Source organism: Tenrec ecaudatus, chromosome Y (genome assembly GCF_050624435.1).
Source record: "Tenrec ecaudatus isolate mTenEca1 chromosome Y, mTenEca1.hap1, whole genome shotgun sequence".
Taxonomy (NCBI): Eukaryota; Metazoa; Chordata; class Mammalia; order Afrosoricida; family Tenrecidae; genus Tenrec; species Tenrec ecaudatus.
In genome coordinates, this window is record NC_134549.1 from 17,326,758 (window position 1) to 17,344,052 (window position 17,295).

Here is a 17,295-nt window from a genome sequence, read left to right on the forward strand (position 1 = left end):
GTAGCGGTAACAAATAGAGAATGAAAGGGTTTCTTCAATTGGTAAAGAAATTTAATCCTTCTTTTCAGGAGTCAGGGACCTTTGATATGGAGATCTGGGACAAGGTAGCCATTAACTTAAGAAAAGCTCCCGGGGCAGGACAGAGCATACCCATGGAGACCTGGGTTCTGTGAGTGCAGATTAAAGCAGTGTTGGAGCCGCTGCAGGGTGAGAGAGTAAAAGAGAGCAAGTCCAGCAGAGCAATGAGAAGCCTCTAAGCGACACAGACTTAAATCAGGTGAGAAGCAGGCAGAATGAGTATCAGACAGATGAGAAGATGTAAAACGGAGCTGAGAAAACGAAGTCTGAATCAGAAGGCGATATAAGACTGGAAGCATCTGTGTCAACACCAGAGTATAGCGCAGGGAATCACAATATTATCAAGCAAGTCAGTGCCAGAGGGAAAGATGAGATTAGATCCAAAAAAAAGGCAAGTGGAGAGATTCAACGTAGAAGGTGAGGTTCGGGAAGCAAAAAGCAAAGAGGCAGGTGTTGGAAGGCACCTTTGCTCTCATAGGTAGAGAAGAGCATAGTCCAGGAAGCAGATTCAGAATTTAGAGTGGCTTATCCCATGAGAGTTATAGACAGGGAGTCCGACGAGCAGTACCCAAAAGGGATTCACAGTGTTCCCTACAGGGAGCAGGGTACGCCATTAGATCATTTTGGAATATGCAGGAATGTAGAGACAGATGAGTACAAGGGCAACCTCATGGCAGCTGCCCTGGCAAATTACACCAGGCCTAAAAGAAAATGCTTTAGCCTTAGGAAGACAGGTCATCTTCAAAGAGAGTGCAGACAGCAAAGGCCCTTCAACCTGACCGTGAAAATCAAACAGAGCATGGCCCCGGGCCACCGCATTTGGGTTTAAAAGTATCCAGACTTTGCACCCCTTGTAGGAAGGGAACGCACTGGGCGAGTTAATGTCGCGCTCAAGATTCAGCAATAAAGGATTGTCATCAGCAAATGCTTCCCAGCAGAGAAAATAGAGGAAGGAGCCTGATACAGAGCCCGCCCACCAGAGCTCGGAAGGCAAGGTGTCTGCCTACAGGAAAGGGAAATCTTACAAAGAAACTACAGGTGTCACCCCGCCTCACTGCAGGAGACCAGACCTAACCAAGTAAAGGCTCAGAAACTCTCACAGCAGTTTGCTGATTCTACTATTAAGAGAGTAATACAGTTTTTATCAGGAAGTTTTAACCTAAGTACTCAAGGAATTAAAAATAATACTGGAGTTGGTCAGACTTGTAAGGAAAAGCCTAAAGCTGTGATTAAATGAGGAATTCTTAAGAGCGATAATTGGGGTGCGCTACCTAAAAGAACTATGGGATGTTTATTAGGAAAATCCAACCTAAATTCTCAAGGTGTTGCTGGAATTATTGATCAAGATTGTGAAGAAATTAAAGCAGTGATGAAATCTGATATACCATGGTTTATAAAAAAGGAAGATTGGCCCGGCTATCAAAAGAGATAGTGTGTGGAGTCTTAAAGGCTTGAAGATAAACAAGTGGCCATCTACCTGAGAAGCAACAAAGCCCACATGGAAGAACACACCAGCCTGTATGATCACGTGGTCCCGAAGGGATCAGTTATCAGGCATCAAAGAACAAAAAGTCATATCATTGGTTGCACACCATGATATGATCGCCGAGGACAAACGAGTGCATAAGCAAATGTGGCGAAGAAAGCTGATGGTGCCCGGCTATCAAAAGAGATAGTGTCTGGGGTCTTAAAGGCTTGAAGGTGAACAAGCGGCCATCTAGCTCAGAAGCAAAAAAAGCCCACATGGAAGAAGCAAACCAGCCTGTGCGATCACGAGGTGCCAAAGGGACCAGGTATAAGGCACCATCATCATAAAAAAAAAAATGTTACCATAGTGAATGAAGGGGGAAGTGCAGAGTGGAGACCCAAAGCCCATTTGTCAGTCACTGGAGATCCCCTCACAAAGGGGTCTAGGGGAAGAGATGAGTCAGAATGTGATGTAGCACCGATGAAGAATACAGCTTTCCCCCAGATCCTGGGTGTTTCTTCCCCACCCAGCTACCATGATCTGAATTCTACCTTGCAAGTCTGGATAGAGCAGAGGATGTACACTGGTGCAGATAGGAGCTGGAGGCACAGGGAATCCAGGGTGGATGATACCTTCAGGACCAGGGTTGTGAGGGGGAGATACTGGGAGAGTAGAGGGTGAGTGGTTTGGAAAGGGGGAACTGATTACAAGGATCCACATGTGACCTCCTCCCTGGGGGATGGACAACAGAGAAGTGGGTGAAGGGAGACGCTGGATAGGGCAAGATACGACAAAATAATAATCTATAAATTATCAAGGGCTCATGAGGGAGGGGGGAGCGGAGAGGGAGGGGAAAAAAGAGGACCTGATGCAAAGGGCTTAAGTGGAGAGCAAATGCTGTGAAAATGATGAGGGCAAAGAATGTACAGATGTGGTTTATACAATAGATGTATGTATATGTATGGATTGTGATAAGAGTTGTATAAGCCCCTAATAAAATGTTTGTTTTTAAAATAAAGGAAGATTGATTAGGACAATTTTTACTTCCTTGCATTTCTAGAGTTAAAAGTTACAACTGTCAGGAAACAGTACTTGAGAAGTCTGACCACCCTTTAAATCAAGGGGTCTTTTGGAATTCTGTTGTGGGGAAACAACAGCGCCCCCACCTGGAATTAGAAATTGAAGGGGAAAGGTTTTTAAGTTTGGATATGGGGTCATTTCTTTACGGCAATCGGAGGGCCAGAGACCCGCCCATTACCTTCCTCTAAATCCAATATAGAGGGAATGAGAGAAGTTAACCAGATCAGAATATTGCAAGAAGGTAAAATCATACACTGTAGAGCCGGTAACCTTATTGGTAAGCTTGGAGAAAAAATGTCTGTTTGGTAAGTTACTTCAAGAACAGTTGAACGAATTTGTTAAGAATTGTTTAAGTCATTCAAAGTATGGTAAGAAGTTCTCCCAATTAGTCAGCTCTCTTCATTCGCTGAGAGCTGAAATTTACATAACAATGAAGGCTATCTAACTAATAGTTTTACTGATTCAAAACCTAGCAAGGTAACTGAGACTGCTAGCAATGCTTTAATATTTACATGGTTAAAACAGAAGGGGGAGAAGAGGAATTTTATGTATGATGAATTTCATTTGGTCAATTTAACCCCCCAAATTTTGTCCTTACTAAAAGATTGTAACAAAATTAGGGCAGAGAAACACATTTTCACTTTTACAGAGAAAATTGACCCTAAGAAAACCCAAGATGATGGAAACCGTGTTTGGGATCCAGGTCCATTTGTCACCTGGAGAAAGGGCTATGCATTTAAGTTTCTGCAGAATAAAGCTGATGGACTCCCCTTAGAAGGACACAATCACATTCGGAGAAAGACAGACATGAAGGGCACAAGGGAACCACAAAAGCTTAATCATAATTCCTTTTTCAGGTTAATGACACCCAAAAGGGAAGGGTTATTTGTTTATGTTTTTACAGGCAAAGGAGATAGGTGGATTCATCTTCAGTCAGTAAGGCCCAGAAGAAATGAGGGACGAGGATCTTGTGACGTGACCCCGTCCTGCTTAACCAAAATGTCGAGAAGACCTCATAGATTCCTGAGAGTGGTGATTGCTGTCTCTTGAGATATTTCTTCCATCGTTGATGCTAAGGGGCACTCTGGGACTCTATCAAAGCTGAACATTTTATACAATAGTGACTGGCCTATTACTACAAACTGTTGCTTTGCTGAAAGATCAAGATTTTGGACTTTTCAATGCTACAATGTGATTGGAATGTAACTGATTTCTGTGTAATTCCTTACCTATATAATGTAACATTGCATCACTGGGATTGGATTTGGAAACATTTGAAAGGGTTTAAGAGAAACATTTCATTAGATGTTGATCCGTTTAAGAAGGATATTTTCTATACATTCAAAGACAAGATTGAGGCGTCGCCTGGCTCTGATGTGATTAAGCAGTTGGTGAATGGCATGGAAGGGTTGGACCCGAGAGCTTGGGAGCAAAGTATCTCACACAGCTTAAGTTCCGGTCTGACTGTGCTTTTTTATCATCATAATTGTGATGCTTGCAGTCTCCTGTCGCTTCTATAGGAAGCTGAGAGATATGAAGAGAGACCATGTTGCCTCCGTGACTCTATTGAATCTTAAATGTAATGCAGAGAGGGGAAATGTGGGATACCAGCACCAAGGGAAATAGAACTGGGACTTATTCCCTGACTGGTACAGAGGAAATCTGGAAGACTTGTATTCCATGGCGGGAAGACCGCCACTCTGGTAGTTGGAGATATAGTCTGAGTACATTTTCCTGAGATAGGCTACCATTTCCAGTTTCTCCCTTCAAGCTGTGCTGCCTTAAGGTAAGGAAATGGTTGTGATTCATTCTAAAGAAGCAGACATTCCTATTTGCTCGCTTTCTTCCTGCCGCGGCATCCAGGCCCTCTCATACCTTCCTCCAATAGCAGATGGACATACAGGGGGACTTTATCCTCCATGCCTGGATAAAAAATGATTGCTATAAGCCTGAATTTTTGGCTGTATTAATTGGATCATGAAGTTTTTCCTTGACAGCTTTCAAAGTATAAAAAATAACCATGTAGCCACTGTGGGTCTTTTGAATTTTTTGTATAAAACAAAAGGGGGAATCTTGGGAAACAAGGATTTCTCCCAAGTTATATCCCCCAAATAGATGCCAACCTTAACTGCTTGAGAATGACTATACACTTGGAGGTCATCAGGAGTAGATCAGGGGTCATTCTTCCTAAGGGATATGAGCCATCTAGAGCAAGCAGACACCACTGTTTATCCCACAACAAGTAGGGCCCACTCCCTTCTGATAAGGACAGTAGTTGTCTGTGTCCTTGTAGGAGACCCCAGAGAGATCAAACCCGCCCAAGGATGACCAAGGTTAGGATGCCATCATGAATCTAGGGTCCGCCCATCTTGTCACATGTTTACCCCTAGACCTTCCCATTCCTATCGACACACCCCTAGCTCACCCCCTTCCTGTCACGCTTATGCCTGCCATACATCTCCTTCCTAAGATGTGTCTGCCTATTGTACTGCCCCTTCCTGTGATGTGTGGTTACCTGTAATCACGCACCCCCCCCCTTAAGGAGATAAAACCATTGTTTAGAAATAAAGTTGAGGCTCTCTCCTGCTCTTGTGGCCCGGGCTCACCCCACGAGGACCACCAAGCGGGGCTGAGATGAGCATGCTACCATGAATTCGGTTATAATCTTTACTTATTATCCCTGTACAATTGTGCCTATTGGACCTGTGATGATTTGTTGAGGACCCTCCTCTCTCCGCAATTAGGTGAGTCAGGGAGTCCACAATTCTGAATTTTTTGTAGTTTCAAGGGCATTGGTAATTATCTGAATTATTAATTGGCTAAGAGTTTTGTATAGTTTAAATGGCTAGTCTCATAGCAACCCTTTGGTTGATCGATCTTCTGAGATACTCAAGTCTTAGTTCTAGATTGGACGTTATCCCAAACCTCTCTGAATCTGTTCAAGTACAGAGTATGAATGATTAATTGATCATAATGCTTAAAGTTATTGCTGCAATTTATGGTCCATTGCAAGAATATGGTTAGCTCTGACTGAATTCAACAATAAAGAGTTGTGCTTCATACTTTGAGGTCATGAAGAAAGTTGTTTATCACATTTTGCTTTAATAGCAATTGTGACGTGGTGGGGACAAACAAGTATCGCAAGAGTAATAGAAATGAATGTTTGGAATTCTGAAAATTAATGTACAAACATCACCTCACAGCTACAATGACAAGATTTAGATCCTTTGAAATATTTTCCACACAATTATCTATTTTCTAAGTACCTTGAAATTTCCAGGTGAGGAAAGGGTAAAATTCCTGACAGCAAGTTGTCTGTTGGTCTTCCATGTTGTCACAATGTGAAGCCGGGCTCGGACTGCCTTATGCTAACTTTGCAAGGATGATTGTAATGGAGAAAGCCTTGGCAGAAATCATGTCTTCATGCAGAAAAAATGTCAAGTAATTTAGTGTTCCGCTTAAAATGGATAAAGTTTCAATATAGCAGAAATCAACCAGCTAAAGATTTGTGGTAGACCTCCAATAAATATTAGTTAATAGAGACTCCGAATCGATCACTCCTCTGGTTAGATACATATTAACAGAGAAGAAAACATTAAATACTATGAAACACATTTTTTTTCACAGCGGTCAAAAAAAGTAAACCAATATTGACAAAATTAAAATCATATTCTTCTTTGACCTCCCTTTGGCTCCTGGAGGCTTCAGCCCTTCGTGATTGTACTATACAAAGGATGGAGGGGCAGCAGTCTCTGTCGTAGCGTGAACAGTTCTCCCCTTGGTTAAAATGAGCAGGAAATGCGGAGGTTCTCAGAAGTGAGGGTACAAATGTAAACAGCTGGCTTTACTCGCAATAATGCGTGCCGAATGTGGTAAGCTCAATGTGCTCATATCAGGAACGATAAAGGGCTTTCCTGATGAAACCCACTGACAGACCTACTTCCTTTCCAGGATTGTCATTTGCTCACTGCCTTGTAAAAATCACATTGTTCACAGAGAGAACAACATGGCTGGCCCCACTATGAGAGATGATGCCCCTCAGTGACTAAGGGCAATACAGGGGACAGCACCGGAGACACAGTGTGGGAATTGCACCTGACCTGATCCCACCACACCGAGGCAAAGCACTGGGGGAGTGCAACGGAACAGCAAGGGAATGGAGAGGCAAGGTCCCCAGGGAATGCTGAAAGTGGACTTTGGGGCCAGGGCGTGGTGCCCCAACAGACTGGACTGGAAAATGCTCCTAAAGGCCAGCAAACGATCCCTGAACTAACTACAAGCTTTTCTCTTGGGAGAAAAAAAAAACAACCACATTGTTCTAAGTCCGGGGGTACTAACCTATTAAATAGTATCATGATATGTGTTCTCTTTCCAATCGGATATGCAGATTTTGTAGTGTCACCTGAGCGTCCACAGAGAGCCAATTTCTTCTAATAAATCTATGCTACAGCCTCTGGGGCCCCACTGGTGTAGGAGTCTATAGTTGCACTTAGATCTGCATGGAAACTCCCGCAGCAGACAGACTGAACTTTCTGTGCCCATACACAGTTGCCATTTGAGAAACTCACAGGAGATCGCTTTGAGTCAGTATTGACACAATGGCCACTAGTGACGTTGAGACCCCTGCAAGCCAGGTAATTAGGAAGACAGCTGCTTAGCCAAGTAGCTGGAAAAAATACATATTTCTGCTCATTGGAATGAAAGATGGCCTGACCAAATGCTCAAATGACAGAGTGTCAGCGATAGTGCATGCAAGTGACATTTTGCTGAAGATGACCCGACAGTGGTTGTAGCAGTTCATAGGCAGGGAGCTGCCAGAGGTTCAGGCCGGATTCAGAAGAGGATGCAGCACCAAGGGATAACATTACATATGTCAGATGGACCTTGACTTCAAGAAAAAGGTATTTACTTGTTCATCATCGACTAGGTCAAGGCATTCGAAAAATGTAGAAAACCTTGGGAAAGATGGGAACTCCTGAACAAATGATTGTCAAGTTACCTCCCTGAAGGCACTCAGTTGCCAGACTACAGGTAAGCTCTGCTCCCTGCTTCGATGGACAATGAGCTACTTCTCCCTAAAGGCTTGGCACCATCAGCTTGGTCCCTGTAGGTGGAGTTCAGACCCTATTGATTATGGTTTCTATGGAGATCCAGAGAACAGATCAAACTAATTCAGTGACATCCAAAGTTAGGCTGCCACCCTGAATCTAGGATGCCCTTCTTGTCACATGGATACCCCCAATCCCTTCTCTTCCTATTGCGTGTATATCCTTAGATTGTCCCCCTCCCATTGCTGTATAACCTATAGTTCAACCTCTTCCTGCGACATATGTCTTTATCTGTAATTAGGGGCCTTACACTACCCACAAAAATATATAGGCTTGGGTTAGCAATAAAGAGCTCTCTCTCAGGCTCCCCTAATGGCCTTTCTTGGGTTCCCTTTCTCCTCTTCCATTCTAGCTCCCCATTTCCCTTCTCCCTTGTCCTCCTTCCTCTCCCCCTATCTCCACATGGACCACCAATTGGAGCTGAGGTGAGCATGCTACCTTGAAATGTGTCTGACTCTATTATTTCAATCTCTCTTTTGTCTCTCATGCTCTCTATAACTTTACTATAATCTTTATATATATTACCATACAATTGTGCCTATCAAACCTGGGATTAGTGGTGGGAGGCCGGCCTTCCCCCAAAAGGAGGTCCTTATGTCTGGCAATAAGCTGCTGGAGTTGGGCATTACTAATTTGAGAATAATTTCTGGAAGCAGTATCACTTCATGAAAGATTTTCAAGAATTCTAACCCCATACTTTTTCCCAATCAAAGGTTTTCTTGTTCTCTGTAGCCAACACATCATTACAGGGTATGCAAAGAGGGGTTTTGACGTCTTCGTTATTAGAATTAAATCCATATTGCAAAAGTTCTTTGACATATTTTTCTTTTCTTGTTGATACTATTTCACTACAACCTGGTAGATACGATTCTACACCACTGCCATCGGGATTCTTACATCTTCTGTTTATATTTTACCACTTATCCCAAACAGGAAAAAATTTTGTCCTATGATATAGATAAATACAGCTCATTATTTCTCAAAGAAACAACCCCAAAACCTTCTTATGAGAAAGCCCTGGCAAGGTCAGCAGTTCCAAACACCTGCAAGGTCAGCAGTTCCAAACACCCAGCCACCACTCATGAGAAGACTCAGCTTCCCACTCCCAGGAAGAGTTACAGGCTGGCAAACCCACAGGGACAGTTCTACCCTCTCCTGCAGGGTCACCATGAGTTGGCATTAACTGGATGGAAGTGAGTTTGTTATTTTGATTTTCTTGGTTTAGGATGAAGTTACATTCCTTTAGCCTAATTTAAAAAATTACTTTTCACACTCTAGTACACTGGTTCTCAACCTTCCTACTGCTGCGACACTTTTGTACAGTTCCTCGTGTTGTGGTGACCCGCCCCAACCATAAAATTTAAAAAAAATTTTTTTTCCTTAAAAGAATTTCATTTTATTGAGGGCTCTTACAGTTCTTTTTAAAAAAAATCATTTTATTAGGGACTCATACAATGCCTATCACAACTCAGATTTACATCAATTGTGTAAAGCACATTTGTACATTCATTGCCCTCATCATTCTCAGAACATTTGCTCTCCACTTAAGTCCCTGGCATCAGCTCCTCATTTTCCCCCTCCCTCCCCGCTCCCCACTCCTTCATGAATCCTTGATAATTTATAAATTATTATTTTGTCATATCTTACACTGTTTCATGTCTCCCTTCACCCACATTTCTGTTGTCCGTACCCCAGGGAGGAGGTTATATGTAGATCCTTGTAATCAGTTCCCCTTTCTATCCTACCCTCCCAGTATTTCCACTCTCACCACTGGTCCTGAAGGGATCATCCACCCTGGATTCCCTGTGTTACCAGTTCATATCTGTACCAGTGTACGTCCTCTTGTCTAACCAGATATGTAAGGTAGAATTGGGATCATGATAGCGCTGGTGGATGGAGGGGAAGGAAGCATTTAGGAACTAGAGGAGAGGTGTATGTTTCATCTTTGCTACAATGCACCCTGAGTGGCTCGTCTTCTCCCTGCCATAAAATTATTTTTGGTGATACTTCATCACTGTCATTTTGCTACTGGTATGAATCGGGTGACCCTTGCGAAAGGGTTGTTAGACCACCAAAGGGGTTGCCACCCACAGGATGAGAAATGCAGTTCTATTATATATGTAGCCAGGATAGGGAAGAGGTTTATGAAATTATTATTGCGTGGTCATTCTTACATAAATTGAGTCAATCAAAAAGTCACGAAAGAACAAACACAATGTCACCAAACAGATTTTTATAAATGTATTCTAAGAACGTAGGAAAAGATACAACGGCACAAAATTGTATTTCTATTGGCACCTCGTACCTCTATAACTATCAATTCCAAGAGAATTTCAAGAAGGCCTAATAGACAAATATGATATGCCTTCTCTACACATGTTATAGTGGATAGTAAAAAAACAGTGTTTTATTAAAAAAGAAATGTTTTGTTATTCATTCTAGAGAACGAAAACTTTCCCATGTAATGGGGCAGAAAAACCCAAGGTTTATTGATTATCATTAAAAAATTTTACTAACAGCTGAAATTTCCATGATTTGGGGCATGGGATATAGTTACATTTCTACCTAAAGATTCTTCACTCCTAAAAACATTGTCTTTGACATCTTACTTCTACCTTCCAAAAATGCCTGCCCTTCTGCCACTATGAACCCCCTCAGAAGCACACACGCACACACATAGTTTTAAAACATTTCCTTTTAAACGTGTCCTATGCCTTGCAACGTGGGAGAAAGAGGGGGATTTCTCAGAGGTTGGCAACACAGATACGGAACACAGATAGAATTTAGCCAGGAAGGTGAAGTTGAGAAAGATTTTATTGAAGCAGGTAAAGAACTCCCGGGAGGGAGGGGAGAGCAGAGAAAGGGACAGGGGCATAAGCCGGTGTGCGGTTCCAAGACTCAATGAGTTAGATCAGGGAAGTCGCAGCTTGTGGGTGAGGTGGCGGGAGATATATAGGGCTCGAGCTAAGGAAGTATATATTGACAGAGGAATGGAAATTTTTATTGCGTGTATCTGCAGGGCTTTGAGTCAGGATGCCACCCGTGGGAAGTCATCTTGTTTGAAAACCTGCTCTCTGTAGTGCTGGAGAAGGGGCTACACAAACCCAGCCTGGAGAGATAAGCTCTTTGGGGTGTTGATGCAGGAGCTGCATAGTTCAATAGGTAGCCCATCCTCCAGAGAGGCAGGAAACAGGGACTTTGAGGTTTCATCTTCCTGAGGAGGTGGGGGCTGCCCATTCCAGACACAGCCCAACCAATTTCTACTTCCATAGAGTGAAGGTCTTGGAAACCCACAGGGGCAGTTCAATCCTTTCAGTATGAGTCCACGTCGATGCTTTGGCAGTGAGTTAGGTTTGGTTTATGTCTCTCAAAGGGATTCCTGATGGCACTGTCTTTAGGTTTGGGGCTGTTAACTGCCAACTGTCAGCTGTCCATACCCACCATCTCTTCTTCAGCAGACTAGGTCGTCTGTTTCTGCAAAGTTGTACAGTTTTGGTTGTTCTCCATTGGAATTGCCTGGATGGCAATGAATATGGTTTTCATTGGTTTAAGTTTTACACAAGTATTGACAAATTATTATTATTATATGTTTTTTATTATGATCTGTTTTGCATAATTAGGAATAGAACAAAGACAAAGATTAGCAACAAATCAATGGGAAAGACTTTAAAAAATGTTTTAATTTACAACCAACCTTTCTTTATCATTCTCTCACGTGGCTATCTTTATATTTTGTGGTTGTATAAAATCTGTACTGGTTGTTGAATTTCTTTTTCTTGTTAATAAAGGCTTCATTCTGACTGACTTAAAATAAAAAATACATTGAGCCCAATGGAAACAGAACTTTAAATTTGGGGAAATTCAGCTGTAAATCTAAGGAACCTTGGCCAAGAATGCTCCCTTATAAAATGATACACAATCTTTTTTCTTTTTAAAAAAATTTTTTACATACACAATTTTTTGTAAAAGGTTAAGCCAGGGTTGGTGGAACTAACTACCACAGCAGGAAAGCATTAGGTATCTGGGATGGGTTTCTCCACTTCCTGCTTCTCAATGCGAAAAGAATTCACGTGGCAGAAGTACTTTTGTACACCCAAGTAGCTTTTAGGAGGGACAGGGAAGGTACGGGTAATACAGTCTCAGTTAGTACACCCTATCCCTGGAAAACATGCAAGGTAGCATGGTGGGGGCCGTGAGAGACTTTGTGATAGAAAGTGGACACTGTAGGGGGCGGAGCACGTGGAAAAATAGTCTGTAAGAGAAGGTCGGGAGGAGCCAAGCCTGGCAGGAAGCCACAGCACGTGAGGGGGTCTCCTGCGACCCTTGGCCTCGCAGGGAGCTACCCCCATTCCCCCTTTTTTTCTCCCAAATCCCTGAGTGGCGCCACCCTCGGGCCTGAGCCCGGCACTGCACTGCTCCCTCTGACTTTCAATGCTCCACACTCCCAGGTCAGAGCCTCCATGGCTTCTTTTTTCCCTCCTCACCTCCCCCATCCCCCAGCTGCTTCCATTTCCTTAAGGAAGCTTTTTTTATCAGTCTCCCTCCCCTACACCATAGAGGCATGCGAGCGGGCCTGGCAGGCAGCCGACTTTTCCAAGAAATAACTCCACCAAGATGTCCAGTGACAGGCTAAGGTCGGAAGACAAGAGTCCAAGCACCCGCAGTGGAAGTTCGGTTGCAGACCAGCGAGACCCAGTCGCTCTGGAGCCTGAAGAACAAGAAGAAAGAAAACCTTCTGCCACCCAGCGGAAGGACAACGCCAGCTCTCCAGCAAAACCACTGCTAAGTTATCCACTTGTGCTGCAAGAATCCAGAAGGAGCTCTCTGAAATACCTCTTGATTCTCCTCCCAACTGCAGTGCTGGGCCTAAAGGGGATACTATTTACGTATGAATGGACATCAGCTACACTTGGCCCACCAGGTGTGTTTTTTCTGGATGTCACATTTTCATCAGATTATCCGTTTAAGCCACCAAAGGTTAGTTTCCGCACCAGAATCTATCACTGCAACATCAACAGTCAGGGAGTCATCTGTTTGGACATCCTTAAAGATAGCGGGAGTCCTGCTTTGACTATTTCAAAGGTTTTGCTGTCTATTTGTTCTCTTTTGGCAGACTGCATCCCTGCAGATCCTCTGGTTGGAAGCATAGCCACTCAGTATTTGACCAACAGAGCAGAACATGACAGAACAGCCAGACAGTGGACCAAGAGATATGCAACATAATTCACATAATTTGTATGCAGTGTGAAGGAGCAGAAGGCATCTTCTCACTGCACTGCAATTCTTTATAGCCTTTACAATACGGACTTCTGTGTATATGTTATACTGATTCTACTCTCGGCTTTTATCCTTCGGAGACTGGGAGACTCCCAAAAAAGGTAAATGCTATCAAGAGTAAAACTCTGTAGCTGTAGAATAGTTATGTTTAAAATGCCTGCTTGCAAGTCTTGCTTCTTTGGGATATCAAATGTATTTTGTGATGTACTAAGGATGCTGGTCCTGAAGTCTACCAAATATTATAGTGCATTTTAGCCTAATTCATTATCTGTATGAAGTTATAAAAGTAGCTGTAGATGGTTAGGAATTATGTCATTTGTATTAAACCAGATCTATTTCTGAGTTTGTGGTATATGCTGTTGTGAAAATGTTTTACCTTCTACCTTTGACAGTTTGTAATGAGAGGATTTCCTTTTACCCTTTGTAGCTCAGAGAGCACCTGATGTATCATCTCAGACACAATAAACATGCTCCTGAAGAAAGGAGGTGTGCTGGAACGGAAAAGAGCTCTGGAGCTCAAAGAGAACGAGAGAGTCTGGGGGTAGAGGGAGAGAAAGCAAGCTACACAAAGCTTCCATAACTGGAAAGGGGCCGAGCTTGTGCACAAGCCCACCCCAGGAGCAATCCCACCCTCTGAACTGAAAAAGGGAGCTTGCCAGTACTGGGTCTCTGTTTTTAACCCCTCCTACTCCCACTTGAGGGGAGGTGTGGTTGAGGGTATTGGCCTTTCTTACTTACTGGCTAAGTGGTTTCTAGTGAGCTAGCCCAGGTTGACCTTCATCAGCATGCCTAGATGACCTTCATCTTCACCTGGGTGACCTTAGTCTGTACATGTCCAGCTTTGATTCCTGCCCAACTTTCATCCTTTTCTGTAAGAGATTAAGCCAGGATTGATGGACATAACCATCACAGTAGAAAAACCATCAGTGTAGCTTAAAAGAAGACAGAAAAAGGAGAGAAAGATATCTCACTATTGGAATTGAACAGGCAGCAAATAGGCCAAGGGGGTTTATTGGAATGGGGACAGGCAGCAAATTAGAGGCCAAGAGTGTCACTGCAGTTGTCCTTCAATGTCTAAGTATATAAATAAATGTGCCCTAAGACTGACGGTATTGGATTACCTCTACCTTGCCCGGGCTGGCAGGCAACCTAATTAAGGACAAAAGGGGGGTTGTCGACCTAATGCCTGCATGGGACCTAACAACAGAGCGGTTGCAGGGAAATCAGGCATCCATTGGACACCTATGTGCAAACCCAGAATTGGGCATGTGCAAACTAAGCCCCTATTGCAGATGAAACCTAAGCCTAAAGCTACAACCTAGCCACCTGACATCAGATAGGTGAGTCTAACTCAGCCAATGAAGTCAGTCAACTCCCTCAACCACGCCTCCCCCAGTCCGTGGGGCGGGATGGAACAAAGGCAGCGAGCACAGCCCTGCACGCCTGCTGAGTCTCGCTTCCTCTCCTTCTGGCGGCTGCACGCGTTCTTGCCCCCCGGGAATTCCCAGTTCCTCCTTTGGGGATCTCACACATTCTATGTGGTTTTCCGCGCTATGTGGGTCTGCTGCTCGGCCTGGCACGCTTTCCAGAAGCAGCGTGTATCCTTTTGAGGCTGTAATACCTGAATCTTTACCTTTCGCGCACAAAAACTCACTTGGATTACAAACGTGCTGCTGCGTGAATTCTTTCAGCGCCAGGAAGCCCAGAACCCAGGTAAGCCAATCCCCAAAGCAAACACAGGCAGCTCAGGGAAGGGCAGCCTCTTTTTAGGTCTTGCTTTCAGGAGATGTCCATCCTGGGGACAGTACTGGGCGTGTACACTCCAGCCCTGTAAACTGTGCTCTCAATGGCTGGCGTGAAAGTTCTTGGCGAAATCTTTTAAGTCTTCCATCTGACATCATGTTTGTATCGCACGTATGGGCCTGTTCCTCTATAGTCCCACGTGGAACCGCCATGTAATATTCTGCCACCATTCCTGAATTCGTGCCGGTTTGCTTGGCCATGCCGTGTGTAAGCAGCGTCCCGACTATAATCCCTGGACGCCTTGTGACCGCAGGTTATGGCCTTCCCTCGTCGTGGGGATGCGTCTGTGTTGTGGGCTTTTTTTGGGGTCACTTTAAAGCTCTTAATGCTCCCCTTAAATTACTTGTTAGCCTGGAGCGTTTCTTGCACTCCCTAAAATGATTGAGAATGCCTTCCCGGTGGGAGCTCAGGTGGGCCACATTGTGAAGGAAAGCGGGAAGCAGGATTAGCCCCATTAAAGGGCTGAGCTGGGCCTTCTGCATGTGAAAGGACTTGGCAAAGCCTTGTTCAATGGCCAACTTCGCAGCACAATGATTGGAGATTCGGGTCATTAGCAGTTTGGAGCCTGCGGTGTGATCCCCGTCATCCGTCCCTGAAATCCGCGCTGCAGTTTCCCGTCGCGGTAAAGACGAGTCGGAATCCACGGGATGGCTGCGAGTTGAGTTCTGAGGCATCAAGAGTCAAACACCGGAACCGGAAGTGCGCGTGCGTTTCCGGCCTGGCGTGACCCCTGCTCCTGGCTCTCGCTTCCGCTTCCCGGGCATCCCGCGTGTTGCGCGGCCGCCATGCGCTGCGCCGAGGAGCCGGGATGGAGCAGCGCGTCTTCGTGCGGCCGCAGTTCGGGGCGCGCCCCCGGCCTGTGTGCTTGAGTGTCGTCATCGCTCGCGGTGCTGATTCAGGGGGGACTGGGGGGGCTGCAGGCACCGAGCCCCCTTTTATTCACCGTCGTGGGCGCCGGGCGGGCGGCCTTTGCGCGGGAACCGGCGTGTTGCAACTACGCAGCCTGTTGGTGCATCGGGCGCAGCGAGGACAGGCGGGAGCGCTTGTCCAGGGCAATGATTTAAATGAAGATTCGGATCATCCGTTTTGCTTTGCTGCCTGCATGGCTGTGCAGGGCGCCGAAGGTGTGAAGCATGACGTAGTATTTCCATTGGGGAAGATGAGTTTGCACCCCGAGACGGCAGGGATCCCAGGATCAGGAATATACCTCACCTGTCGGGTCAGCAGTGATCGAGGCAGAAGAAGCAAAATGTGGGTCGTGCAACTGAGAAGTGGATGGTAGCAAGTCATTCCGACCTGTGCACCCTCGTGCCCGGGGATTTGTGAAGGCCTCGTTGCTTTTCCAGGGAAGCAAGGAAAGATCTCAGAACCGTGGACATAGGACTCATCCTGGAAAGCTAGCTTTTTGTTTCGTTTTTGTAAAGACTTGCTAGGGGAAGGATATTTACATCAAGCAGCTTGAAAGCATCTGCTGGTTTATAGGCACAACGACACATACCTGAGCTTGATTGCTGGTGTCGGCAGTGTTCACACAGGGAGGTCACCACCACGACGCTCTGGTGTTGAATGCTATGTGTGTGTTGTGTCCAACGTCTTTCTCGTTCCCAGTGGCTCCTATGTCACCTTCATTGTCAGTCTCAATGGCAGTACTTCTTGAAAATCGACTTGGCATCTGTTCCTCAAGTATTGAACCATTCAAATATGGCTAAATCTTTCTTTGATTCTAGCCGACTTCTCCACCTTCATAATGCCTCTCCTTGTTTTTGTGTATCTTGAACCTGAACTCGAATTGTGTGCTCAGTCTTTCAAAACCTTACTGGGAAATTTTCGGGTGTGGATTACCATCTCAAAAAACACACTCTTTTGGGAAATAATTCTGCCCTTTTGGGAAAGTGCAAGGCCACGCAGCTGTGGGCTGTGGGAAAAATTTGGACTAGAAAGGAACGCAAGAACCAGGTGAAAGGAACCTCTTGGACCAGGAGTGCAGAACCAGCGTGCAGAGTGGACTGCAAAGAATCCTTAATATTGGCCAAAGCTGGCTTGTGGTTTCTGTTCACTCCCCCTAATAAACCTCCATCCTTGTGAGGATCCTGATTTGTCTGGTCATTGCGCTGATCATGCAACCCCGTAGACTGGAGGAGTGTTGAACAACTGGTGTCAGAAAAGTCAAGAGCAGGTTGGAGTGTGTGTGTGTGTATGTCTCACCTCTGCTTTGTGGCAATTCACCATTGTGAAAGTGTGAAGGGTGTGCAGCCAAAGGTCAGGTGTGCTCTGCAGTGTTTGCACACATCCACTAGGTAGGGTTGTGAGAGCCCAGAATTGGAGGGGGCTAGGGTGGGACTAATGTAGAGTTAGGAGGGGGTGAAGGGAGACATTGGACAGGGCAAGATATGACAAAATAATAATTTATGAATTATCAAGAATTCATCAGGGAGAGGGAAGGAATTGGAAAATGAGCTAATGCCAGGGGCTTATGTGGAG

At 44.8% G+C, this 17,295-nt stretch overlaps 1 pseudogene; it reads left to right on the plus strand.

The window, feature by feature from the left end:
* Positions 1 to 12,348: 12,348 nt before the first annotated feature.
* Positions 12,349 to 12,957, plus strand: LOC142435597 (ubiquitin-conjugating enzyme E2 E3 pseudogene; annotated as a pseudogene).
* The last annotated feature ends 4,338 nt before the right edge of the window (positions 12,958 to 17,295 follow it).